This window comes from Lontra canadensis, unplaced genomic scaffold (genome assembly GCF_010015895.1).
Source record: "Lontra canadensis isolate GAN:19392208 unplaced genomic scaffold, GSC_riverotter_1.0 scaffold127, whole genome shotgun sequence".
Classification (NCBI taxonomy): Eukaryota; Metazoa; Chordata; class Mammalia; order Carnivora; family Mustelidae; genus Lontra; species Lontra canadensis.
This window is the reverse complement of record NW_022631121.1, coordinates 807,154-820,213: the sequence shown is the minus strand read 5'-3', so window position 1 is coordinate 820,213 and position 13,060 is coordinate 807,154.

The following is a 13,060-nucleotide window of genomic DNA, read 5'->3' as shown; positions in this document are numbered from 1 at the left end:
CTGGTCTGATTTCTGAATGGTCACATATTCCTCGCTTAGATGTGTTTCCTTTGGGGAAGTATAGGTGTCCCATGGCATGGAAGGCTTGGCACTGACTACCTCATTCCTTCCTTTCCCCAGTCTACTGTTAGGTGATAGGATTGTATGCTTAAACTTGAGCAAAGAAGGGCATTGCTTAAAACTATGTAAGTATGTCGCATAAAGAAGAACTCTCATTAGCATACTTCATATCAACTGGGAAACATCTTTAAAAATCTTGCAAATGCTTTCAGTCAATTTTTATTCATTTATTTAGTCAGCCAACAAATGTTTAATTTATATTCCAGTATTGACCTTCCAATTGGTTGGCAGTAACAACTTGCTTGCACTGAGGAAGATAGAAATATATAAAGCAAAAATTTAATAAAATCCTTTGCATAATTAGAAGATGAGAAGATGAGATTTAAAAATGGCATCATGTTTCAATAAGCACAGCCAGTAATACAATTCTTCCATTTGGAGCTATATATCATTGTGAGGTGAATCTTTCACTATGACATTTGTTAAAACCAAATATCAAAAACTACTGACCTAAAATTGATCACCAAATGTTAAACCCAGATTTTGAAAATTACTGTTCAATGTAAAGTACAATGGTAGTGATAATTTTAATGAAATAGTGAATAAATAATAAAAGTATTAATGAATGAACTATGAAATATTAAAATCTTTCACATTTTTGTGATTTTCATGATTTTCACCATTCTATGGAAGTACTGTGTGGAATGTTAGAGAACCTAGGATCTTGATGGGGAGCCCCACTGACCATAATAAAACCTTGGATTTGAGAAAGCAGAAGTTGTCATTCAATCCTGTCTTTAACTCCATGGAAACATTCAGACCTCATCTATAGAAAATGCCTCTATAGGTCTGCTTTGAGTTTCTTTCATGACTGAGAACTCATTAATTCACAACAAAGCCCTTTCTACCATTGGCAGTTCTGATTATGAGGATTTTTTCCATTGGGTTGAGCCAAAATCATAATTATAACATAATTTAATTTTCTTTGTTAAAATTCCAAACTAGTTGCATATGCTGGATAATATTTTTTTTCTTAAGATAGTTGTAGCTACTTCTCTTCTCCTTTTTTTGAGAGACTTTTAAAAAGAAATGGCGTTGTTACTATTATTAGTAATTACTATTAATTATAAACTATATAGCAATTACTATTAATTGTAGTGTAAAATACAAATTTTAATATACCAAATTATAGGATGTCCAACTCAATAGCCAGAAATTGGAGCCATTGTGGTAAAAAGAAAAATGTGTAATCACTCCCTTTCTGTTTTTCAATAGAATTAAAGTTTTCTCATGTACCTTAGGTATCTGATCTTGCTATTTTGCAGAACAGTGATAGAGTTATAACATTGGGATATACAATGTGAGTAGGAATTATATTTGAAAACTTGTATTATTTTTCTGCCTTACCCTTTTAATGTCCTAGAAAGGAAGGTAAAAATCACTTACATATTTGATGTCTGCTGAACTTGAACAGAGAGAACCCCAAGGATTGGGGGGTGAGTATTAAAATGATTTGACCATAATCCTAGTGGCCAAAGTTCAAAGAGGCCTGGGACCTCTCCAGAGGAGAACAGTTGGATCAATCACCCCCTTTGTAAATTAGCTTTAAGAAACACCAGTGTGGGTTATTTTTACTTTGTCATAAGTATTACCTGTATTTTAAAACTAATTTTTTTAAACTTGCGGGTTTTTTTAAAGATTTTATTTATTTATTCAACAGTGAGAGATCACAAGTAGGCAGAGAGGCAGGCAGAGAGAGAGAAGAGGAAGCAGGCTCCCCACCAAGGAGAAAGCCCGATGCGGGGCTCGATGCCAGGACCCTGGGATCATGACTTGAGCCAAAGGCAGAGACTTTAACCCTCTGAGCCACCCAGGCGCCCCTTAAACTTGCGTTTTATGAGCATTGTACACAAAGCATAAAATATTGACATAATCAGAAAAAAAAAGCTGTTTTCATTTAAGACAACAAGAACTTAGAGAACACTTACTTACAACCTTACCAGACCTGAAATAAAACAGATAATACCTAAAAAATGTACAGATAAGAAAGGATGCATCAAAGTTATAAAATAAAAATAGCCCCTTCTACTACCTGGCTCTTACAAAAACATAATACTGAGTAAATAGATGGGAAAATAATGAATTATTATTGTTTCAAAACTACTTGTTAGGAGAAGGAAAGGTTTGTGGATGAAATGAGAATGCAGGGAACTAGAAATATTCAAACTAGAAACATTTTTTTTAACTGTGGAGAAATATTTTCATACACTTGTAAGACTGTCAGCTATAGCTAGTACCTTTGAGTTCTGTGTGTTTGATTTTGACACGTTTATGTTTCACATTTTGAAATACTGAATCAGGTTTACTTAGGTGTAGAAAATGACCAATGAACTTTGGAAGTTGATAGCCCTCCCTGCCACCATGAGTACCAAGCTTAAACCTAACTGGATTGATGTCCCCTGTCTTGCCGAAGATAGTTTAGAGAATGATGATTCCTTTTTTTTCCCCCTGGCAGCTCTTCATATCACTGGAAGTGCTTATGTAACCAGGTTTTTCTTGATTGACTTAAAAAAATGGAAATGGACTTAGCCTTCTTGAATGCTATGCCTGTCACAATAGCTTTTTCTGGTTGGTGGGGCGGGGGGAGTTACCTGAGGTTAAAGTTCAGCAGGATCCCCATGTAGCAGTTGGCATGGAAGAACTCATGACTTCTAGAGAGTGCTGAACACTGGTCAGTAGATACAAGGGGCTGTACTGAATGCTTCTTTGATCAGAGCTAACACTGATAATTGAGGTGTTAGATTGAAGGAGATGGAGCAGAGCATCAGTGAGGGAGACTTTAGCCTTCAGGAAAGCATCTAAGTTGAATATTGGTTTTCACTAAAGCATGATTTCATGGCACTAGATCCAAGAGAGAAAAAAGATGATTTTGGGTAAACTCCACACAGAGTATGGAATAGCAGTGAATTTTACATGGTGAGACCGTCTCCTTACTGTTTTCTTTCAATTTATCTAATTACCTCAAGGAGAAATTCTCAGTTTGATGCTAGCGAGTCTTTATGCACCATCTTGCACTTGTTAGCTTTCATATTTAGCAAAGACAAAGTAGATTCAAATGAGAAGGCTTCAGCTGGCCAAAGAATCCAGCTACCACTTAATCTCACTGTTTGGGGGTGCCTGGGTGGCTCAGTCATTAAGCATCTGCCTTCGGCTCAGGTCATGATCCCAGGGTCTTGGGAAAGAGCTCCACCTTGGGCTCTCTACTCTGCGGGAAGCCTCCTTCTCCCTCTCCCACTCCCCCTGCTTGTGTTCTCTCTCTCACTGTCTCTCTCTGTCAAATAAGTAAAAAAAAAATCTTTAAAAATAATAAATTTATAAAAATAAATGAAACCTCACATTTGGTTTCAGAAACTATTTTTAAATTCCTTCTATACATCACAAGTGCTACTAGATTTCTATGTATTTATTTTTTATTTTTATCGAAGTATAACATACATACATATAAATGACCAATGTGCATTTTTCGCAAGTAGAACATACTTTCGCAATCAGCAGCCAAGATCTAGAAATGGAACATTACCTGGATTCTAGACATCCCCTTCTAGTCACTATTTCCATTCACCTCAAGGTTGCCACTATCCCAGCTTCTAATAGCAGGCTTTATTTTGTCTATTTTAGAAATTTATGTAAAATAGAAACCTATAGTAGGTGCTCTTTTGTGTCTGGCTTATTTTGTGCAATATGATGTATGTAAATGTATGTAAATATAATACTGAGAGAGAAAAAGGTTATAAGACCCAAATGTTCTTCCCAAATTTAGAATATAGTGATACTGTACATGCCAGTTGTCCAAGGGGACAGGCAGCTAATTATAAGCTGGGTAGAGTTGTGTAGTAATTCATTACGTACACAGAACTCCTATCAACATTTGGTCCTTCAGGAAATCTAGGAGAAGCACATAAAATGATCTTTTTTACAACTGAAGGAAGGTAAGTCTGCCATGTATTCATTAACTGCAGGTCTTAGGATTTTAACCACCACTAATATGCCTGTAATTCCCAGGTGCTGTTTCTTACTACTCAGCTGCCATGGCCCAGAGAAGAAATTAAAACACCATAAGTCTCATAACAGTCCTTTATGTTAAAGTACTAGAGGAAGCCAGCAAAGTAGTAGTGTAAAAAGTTGCTGAGGGTTTTTTAAAATTTATTTTCAAAGGATTTTTAAATTTTTTTGTTTAATTTTTTTAAAAGTGGAATCCCTGCCCAATATGGGGCTTGAACTCAAGACCCTGAAATCAAGAGTCACATGCTCTACTAACTGAGCCAGCCAAGTGCTCCAAGTTTCTGTGTTTGTAGATAAAAAATAAGCTCTAACCTATGGGAGAATTCCTTGTACCTCAGAGATCTTAGAAACAGTTCTGGAATCATGTGCATCTGTAAGAGATTTTAGTATTTTTGATTCTGCCTCGTATGACACTGAATAGTATCTGTGGCCCAGTAGAGAGCAAGTTCTTATGTTGACAAAGGATTCATTTTGTATACCTCCAATGTTCTAGGAGGTTCAATGCTCAATTAACAATTCTTGAAATTACTTGGATATGTAGAAGTACTGTTTTTTTTTTAAGATTTTATTTATTTATTTGACAGTGAGAGATCACAAATAGAGAGGCAGGCAGAGAGAGAGGGGGAAGCAGGCTCCCCGCTGAGCAGAGAGAACCCAATGCGGGGCTCGATCCCAGGACCCTGAGACCATGACCTGAGCCAAAGGCAGAGGCTTTAACCCACTGAGCCACCCAGGTGCCCCAAGAAGTACTGTTTTTTTATCACTGCTGTTACACAGTTAAGTGGACCAGAATTCACCTAGTGAAATCTCTTCTCTAAAACTCATCCTGTAACTAGATTTTGCTGAAATCCATTGACATTTTCAAATGATAAATTTTATTGATTGATACTTTGTCTCAAAATGGAAAAGTGAGCCAGAAACCAGTTTTAAGGCATATTTTATTAAGCAAATATATTTAAGAAAAATACCAGCTGGGTCTTAAATTAATCATGGGTGAAATAGACAAATGCCAAAGGTTGAAAGATGGAGTTGAAGCAGAAATCTTACTTCAGTAAATAAATTTTATCAAAAGAAATCCAATTAGGTTAAGTATATACACTAAGACAGATGCAGTGGCATGTTTTACAAAGAAAAGCACATTGACAGATTGAAGGGTTTGGTAGAGTTGGTGTTTCATACCTTTGGAGCTGATGGTCTTATAGTTACTCTTTGATAACAACAGTACTGGGTTCATAACGTAACAGAACTTTAGGGAAGTAGAGATTGATTTTTAACATATGCCAATTACTTTAGCAGATCTTTATATGAATGTGCTGCCAGGGATTTAATGTGATGGGTAATATTTTTAGGACATAACAATTTTGAAATAGCCTTTCCATTTTATTTTAGTAGCAAGGATTATATTTTGGATAAGATTCTGTGTTTCATCTTTATAGATGAATTTTTAGTAATTTCCTCTGAAGATAAGTGTATTGAGTGGAAATTCCTAAAGAAAATACATTGTTTCCATGTCTATACCTGTATGTTAACAACATTAATTCCGAACTCTGCACTGGACGGAAATTTAGATGAATCACTATTTGCTTTTTTATTTTTTTATTGGTAATTTGTTGAAAATGTGCCTAGTTTTTACGGCTCAGCTGAGAATACTCTGATGAAAAGCAAAACATTAAAGCCTATAATTAGCTATTTATATTTTTCTCCTCCTTAGCAGTAATGTCCTTTAAGTTTTCTCCTGGTTTGAAACTGGCAAAAGTACCCCAAATAATGGGTAAGACTTGGAATGTGAAGTTAAGAACAGTGGAAGTCATTGAGGCACAATCACTTGGGATTGTTTCATATTTATGCTTAGTATCTATTACAGAACAAGAACTGAGGGGGAATGTGATGCCTTCTTGGCTCTTCTTTCAGACACATTGGGGCCCCTATATTTAAGAGACCAAATAGTAACCTGACTGAATCTGTAGGTAATGGACTATAGTAGACATGGCATGGGCAGTTTGAGTCCACATTTACTGTCTGCCATTGACTAGTTGAATGACTTGGACACTTTCTTAGTTTGGGTTGCTCCCAAAGCCCATCCTGACACATGAGTTTGAGTATGTTCTAGTTCTCTATTGCTGAATAACAAACCACTACAAGACTCAGTGTCTTAAAATAATGACAACATTTATTTTGCTCACAAGCCTGTAATTTAGGCATGGCTCAATGGGAACATCTCCTCTTTGCTCTCCTTGGCTTCTAGCTTAGCGCTACAATCACTTGAAGACTCAGTCATATGTCTGGAATTGATGTTGGCTTCTGGCTGGGAACTTAACTGGTGCTGTTGACTGGGGCACCTAATAGGGCCTTTGAACATTGCTTCTTGGCTTCCTCACAGCTCAGTGGCTGCCTCCCAAGAGCGAGCCTTTCAAAAAGGCCAGGTAGAAGCTGCACTGCCTGTCATGACCTGGTTTCCGTGGTTGTATTGTGTCTCCTCCGCCATAATCACAGGCCCTCCCAGACTGGAAAGGAAGGGACATGTATTCTGCTTCTTGATGGAGGAGTATCAGTGTTACATTTTGAGAAAAGTGTGTAGCAGGGGATATACTGAAGTAGCTATCTTGGGAAAATACACTCTCCTCCAGGGTACAGGTCATTTATTTGGGAGATGGTCCCAGGAAGGCACTGCAAGGTGTGGGGAAGTGAGATAGGGAGGGAGAAAAGCCACTAAAGGATATATGAGCGAGCAGGCAGGATTGCAGCTCAGTCCCCAATCAGAACCTTAAAAAGACCGTGGAACACACACTGGAATTGTCTTGCTTAATGGTAGGAAAGGGGGTTATTTATCCACCAACTCCTGTCCCTTATTGATGAGGGGCTGCTCTTGGGGTATGAACTCCTTAGGTCTTCAAGTCCACCTTGCAGCATGTTAAGCATACTTCTGTAGCCAGAAAAATTCCTTGGATTGAGTGACACAAGTGCTCACTATAAGAATATCCATAGAACTCTAGGTGATATCTGCTAGCAGGCCCAAGGGTGGTAGGTGAGGCATGAACAGCTTCACCTACTGAAACTCTCCCTGGTCCCCTGGAAAATAGCATTGCACTGTGAGGGTTATATTGTGACATGCATCATAAAATAGATGATAAATTATTGCTTTTTCTACTGAAAAATTCCCATATGAACTTTATAGTTAACTATGGTGTTATCAGACCATATCAGACCATACTAATACTATGAGAGGTAAGTAGTAGGTCTTCTTTATAGTCATAAAATTATCTAAATTTGTTAAAAACTGTTTTTCCCTGTTCTGTGAATAATAGGAATCTTTGGCAGTTGTGAGGAATAAATCCCTAACTAGAATTGAGCTGAAGTTGGGCACATTAAAAAGACAGTAAGTGCGAGATAGCCCCTCGCTACTGGTTACTACTTGAGAATACCTGTATAACTTTCTGTAAGTTATTTATTCTCTTGGAGCTTGTGTTTTCTTGTCTGGCAAATGGATAAAATGATGCCTACCTAATTCATAGGGCTGTTGTGAGCAATGTATCAGATGGAATGGTATTGCCCCCATAGGGCAACATGAAAATATACACTCAGTAAATGTCAGATGGATAAATAACTAGATAATTTATCTAGTAAGTAACATTTATAGAATGTGGTCTGTTGTGTTTATGTTCAATTTCATGGTCGCTGTCCTTGATTTTCATATTTCAGTAGGCCACAGTTGTCTTAAATGTATGTGACATCTTACAGCTAAAGGCTTTATTTAAGAGACTTGGCCTTTAATAATAGATCTAAATGCTTAGTGGTTTAAGATTTTGATGGAGTGTCTGATGGTTTTAACAGTAGAAGCAGGTCTGAAAGGATGATCCTGCCTCTTTTGCTGCCATAGTTACTGCTTTGCACACCTGTGTCTTTGTGTGTGTGGCGGGAAGGGGAGTATAGAGACATGCACACATGTGATGTCTATACTACTGTGTATTAGGGGAAGAGAGGATAAGATCAGGCAGAGGAAGAAAAACAAATCTTGGAGGTAGAATAGGGGTGAGATATGTGCTGTTGGGACATACAACGTCAGGACTGATGTCAAATTCTTTGTCCATAATTGAAGAAGTTCATGGGGGGGGTTAGGCATGATAGAGACATAGAGTTTATTAGCCCCAGGCAGTACCCACAACTCCTATTCAGTGAGATATAGACACATTTTCATTTTGAGAAACTTAGCACAGTGTAGATGTGGTTAATATTAACATAGCTGTACCAATGTAAATGTGCTTTGGTGTAATTCAAACCACCCACATGGATTTCTTTTGAAAACAAAAACATGTGACCCTCTCAAAATTCTCACCCACGCTCGTTGCTTGTGCTTTGGACTCTTGTAAATTTATTTTGCAATCTGTGAAGTAACTTCTCTGAATTCTTGGCCCTTTGAATGCCCTTAACTTTTAAGTCAAGATCACACCATTTATTGAACACAGTTTTTCACTTTCAGTTGTTATTAAAAAAAAAAAACCACACACAAAATTTAACTCCCTGTTTGCTTTATTTTCTCATTTTTCCTGGTAGCATAATATTTACACCAGGGATTCCCTTTGCTTGACTCAGGTACACTGTGGGGAATGAGAGGCATTATCTCTTTTTTCGTGATTTTGTAGGTAAGGAATTTAAGCAGTGTTCCACTGGATTATTCTTCTCAACGTGCTGTTGATGGAGGTCAGCCAGGGGTATTTAGCTGGTAGCTAGTCTGGTTCAAGGGTTCTGGAGGGTTCAAGACAACTTCTCACTTGCCTGTCATCTTGGCAAGGATATCTGGAAACATAGGTTCAGCTGGATCACTTTGCCTTTCCATACTAAGTGCCTTTTCCAATGGTCTCTCCATCACTGTAGTTCAGCTTCTTCCAAGGTGGCTCAGAGCACCACAAGACACAAGTGGGAGCTGCTGGGCCTCTTGAAGGCTAGGCCAAGAAGTAGCACAGTGTTATGTCCACCTCATTTGTTATTTGAAAAATAGAAAGAGGCCTGCTCAGAATCAGAACTGGGGAAGTGGCGCCCATCTCTCAATGAGAGAAATGTAAAACACGATTTTCATCCATCTTTAATCCACTAGAGTTGAAGATTTTAGCAAACCTCACTTACAGAATCTTTGTCCTTAATTCTAAGTGTGTAGTGTAAGTCTCAAAGATCCAGGAGAGATAGAGAATTACAGAAGTGAACCATATCACGCCTTAGGAAACAGAATCTGAAGCCACTGTGTTAGGTCTTAAATCTTGGTTCTGCCACATGTTAGCTGTGGGACTTGGAGCAAGTTGCATAATCTTCTCATTCCTGAATTTATTCATTTGGAAAATGGAACGGTAGTACTGACTTTATACAGTTGAGAGAATTACATAAAGTAACACATGGCAAGAATTGAGGGATCGTACCTAGAACATGAGGGCAAGGAACGGGTTCAGGAACTAGTCTGCAATTCACTTCTCTTGTTACCAGGGAAACATTCAAAGAAAAGGGAGGAGGCAAATGACCTGGCTTAATCTCCTTATAAACTTGCTAGTAAATGATCTGGCAAATAGAGTAATGGTGTTTGCAAGGAGGAGTTGTGTCTATGGACTGCTTTTGGCAGGGTGTCTCTGGTTTAGGATTCCTTGTGGTAAACACATCTAGGATCCGTGGATTTATGGGGCATGGCTCTCTGGAAAATGTCATGGGAGCGATGTAACAATCTGGCTGTAAATGGAGATGTTTCATAACCCAAAATATTCCCTGCTGTGTGAGGTGACGGCATGCTCAACTTGGAGAACTCATCTTTGAATGCAGGTCAGAGAGTGCATCTCTTATGGGGGAAGGAAGCGGCTGGGAAGCCTGTGTTCCCTATCCTGAACCATTCCCTGCTTAACCTATGCCTCTGGGTGCTTGTATCCTTGAAATTATTATAAAGCATGTTACGGATACTATCTCTGACTCATAGGAGTCTGAATTGGTTATCCGATTCTTTGTATTTAACTCATGTTCTATAGATGTTTAGTAAAACAATTATTAAAATGACGTACAATTTTAATTTTTGTTTTTTTCCCCATGGAAAATGAGGGAGGAGGAGTAGTCTTAAGTATTTTCTGCTTCTACTAATTTTATTTTAGTGACGTTATTGGAGGCCCCACTAGAATGTATTTACTTGAGGGCAGAGTATGTTATTTGGTGGGTACCCATGGTGTGATGGACCATACAGTCATTGTTTGGCTGATGTGCTTTCATTTGATCTGGGGTCTGGTTGGCATATTTCAAATGACTCAGAAAGACCAAGTTGTGGTATTAAGGGATTCATTGTTGTAATATTCTCCATCATATTATTGTCGATTACTTCAGTTAAAATTACGAACTAAGGCTTTTAATGTAGAATATGCATAAATACAACTCCTGTGTTTGCTACATTGTTGATAATTCCAAAAATGGTTTTTAATCCAGAAACAAGTTTTTGTTTGGTTTAGGAACTGGCATTCACATTTGCATATGGCTATGCCAGGGTTCCAAAAACCCTCCACATGTCAAAGACCTACCGATTAAGTACAACCCAAGAAGAAATACCCAGCTGGTCTAGATATGCAGTTTATAATTTTTTTTATTTTCAGCATAACAGTATTCCTTGTTTTTGCACCACACCCAGTGCTCCATGCAATCCATGCCCTCTCTAATACCCACCACCTGGTTCCCCCAACCTCCCACCCCCCGCCACTTCAAACCCCTCAGATTGTTTTTCAGAGTCCACAGTCTCTCATGGTTCACCTCCCCTTCCAGTTTCCCCCAACTCCCTTCTCTCTAACTCCCCTTGTCCTCCATGCTATTTGTTATGCTCCACCAATATGGTTTCACTTATTTGCAGTTTATAATTTTACAGTCATTTATAAAAAGAGTCTTGTGTGGGAGCGAGGGAACCCACCCAGGTTCTCTGCCCCATTTCTCCCCTTTCTTGCTGATGATCTTGAATTACTGATGCTGAGGGCCTCTGCAGAAGATGTATGGGATGTCTTTACTTTGTCTCTGAGCTTATGTGGTACCTAAGTAAGAGATAATGATATAAGAAGGAAGCCTAAATTCCGTTCTTCCACTGGAAGGCCAGTACTGGGCAAGTGACCATGGCTTAGCCTGCGTGGAAGTGACAGAGTGACGATGCTGCCAAGCAGTACTGTGTTGGATGGTATAATTTCCCAGAGTCACTGGGGCAAATAAAAGGGAAAGCTAATACTATCACAGAGGCGTACATAACAAGAATATCTTACAAAAGGTATTTTAGAGATTTACCTCATTTGACCCACCAGTAACACCAAGAGATGGCTTGGACAAAAAAAAAATAATAATAATGTTGAGTTTTTGTTGATGAGAAAGCAAGGCTTAGAGAGATTAATAAATCCCAGGTGTCATGGTAGTGAGTGGCAGAATTGAGGTTCTTTATACCCTGAAACCATGTCAGTCTCTCACATAAAATTCAGCTCATAAATTTGCTGAATGACTGAGTGAATAAAAATGAACCAACTTTGACTGAACGTATGTACAAGACAGAGTGGTAGAAACTTTGGGGGATGAAAAGATGATTACCGGGCTCTTTCTGTCTTTAAAGATCTTGTAAGCTTGAAGAGAAAGAAGGGGCATTCATTTAGATAACCTCAACCAAAGGCAGAATAGAGAGACATTATGCAAGTGACTTGATTTGTCCAATTTTTAAATGATATAAATTAGAAACTCTATGTATGTAATGCTGTCCCTTTGGAAATGGGGGGGGGGAAAGGAATAATTTGTATTCTGTTTGCACAGATGCCAGCTCATCATCATAGCAATGATGCTCTTATGTCTGAAAATGAGTGGGACCATCGCTTAGTTCCCTGGTGCGTTTAAACTCATTCTAGTCCAGTACGATGAATAGCTTCCCATTGAAATCTGGCATAAATATTTAGAGAAGGAATTGGACTAGCTGCTACTAGATATTGTTATCACTGTATGAAGACTGGGTGCTTGAACTAAGTGTGGCTTTGAAGTGTGAGTTTGTCCTTATTATGTAAATCAGGACTCTGAGTTCTCAGCTCTTTCTCCTGAGTACACATAAAGCTTGACTGCAAGCTCCAACGAGCTTTCACAGTCTTCTCCAGCTGTCTTGGCAATATGAATTCCCGTAGAAGCCAATAGACTGTATTCTGGCTTTGCCCAGAATATTAAAGAAAAAAAATAGAAAAACAAAATTGCACTTAGTGATGTTGATTAAGATAATGGGACAGGAACTTGATGTGAAACAGTGTTGGTTGTGAAGATGTTCTATCTTATTAGACCCCAATTTAGTTTTGTAAATTAGAACCTTATTAATGAACTTTAAACCTTTATTATATATCAAAGCTTGGATAGTATAATATCAATATAGTAAGAGAGAAAATGGAGTCTTGGAGGTTGCAGTCCAGGACAGGCGTACTTGTGGTCCCATGACATATCCTGTCATGTGCCTTGACACTTTAGTGTTTGGCTTCCATCTGCAGAAGATGACTGCCGCAAGTTTGATCTTCACAGCCACGTTTCAGACAGCTTAAAGAAGACAGGTATGTGACATCACTTGAATCATTCCCTTCTGCAACATGGGGGTTAAGGGGGTAGGAGAAGAATAAATGAAACAAGATGGGATTGGGAGGGAGACAAACCATAAGTGACTCTTAATCTCACAAAACAAACTGAGGGTTGCTGGGGGGAGGGGGGTTGGGAGAGGGCGGCTGGGTGATGGACATTGGGGAGGGTATGTGCTATGGTGAGTGCGGTGAAGTGTGTAAACCTGGCGATTCACAGACCTGTACCCCTGGGGAAAAAATATGTTTATAAAAAATAAAAAAAAAATTAAAAAATTTAAAAAAAAGAATCATTTCCTTCTAAAGAGATCTTAGAAGCCCCACCTAAAGACTTCTATTGTATCTCATTGACTACTACT